Raw genomic sequence first — 772 nt, forward strand, 5'->3', positions numbered from 1 at the left:
TATATATATATCATCATCATCATCATCATCATCGTTTAACGTCCGCTTTCCATACTAGCATGGGTTGAACGATTTGACTGAGGACTGGCAAGCCAGATGGCTGCACCAGGTTCCAATCTGATCTGGCAGAGTTTTTACAGCTGGATGGCCATCCTAATGCCAACCACTCCAAGAGTATAGTAGGTGCTTTTACATGCCACCGGCACGAGGGCCAGTCACACGGTACTGGCAACGGCCACACTCAAAAAGGTGTTTTTTTTAAGTGCCACCTGCACGGGAGCCAGTCCAGTGGCACTGGCAACGACTGACTTCGGATAAAAGAAAATACATGGAGCTCAGTTAATTATGATTTTATTTCCCTCTCAGATTCACACATTTACTGCAGCAGTCCTTCAGTTTTTCTTGGCCCTATAAAAGAACTTGGAAGTTTGGGCCTCCAACCAGGCCTTTTAAGATACCCTTAAAGCCAGGAACTTTTCAGCACCCCCTCATATATACCTTTCCCGGGTTAATTACAACACACAGTGTCAACCACATCGGTCATTTGTATTAAAATATATTTGTAGGGTACCTGAGTTGTCTTTGAATATTAATTGTTTAAGAGAGAGAGAGAAAGAGAGAGAGAGAGAAATACAAGCAACCATCGGATTTAGATAACAAAAAAGTGTGTTAAACATGATTGCCACAGGGAGGAAGATGCAATGAAAGTGTTTGTATTAAACAGATAATTATCAGTTGAATGGTTCTTATTGAAGTCAACTTTGCCTTTCAT

Source organism: Octopus bimaculoides, chromosome 5 (assembly GCF_001194135.2).
Source record: "Octopus bimaculoides isolate UCB-OBI-ISO-001 chromosome 5, ASM119413v2, whole genome shotgun sequence".
NCBI classification, from domain to species: Eukaryota; Metazoa; Mollusca; class Cephalopoda; order Octopoda; family Octopodidae; genus Octopus; species Octopus bimaculoides.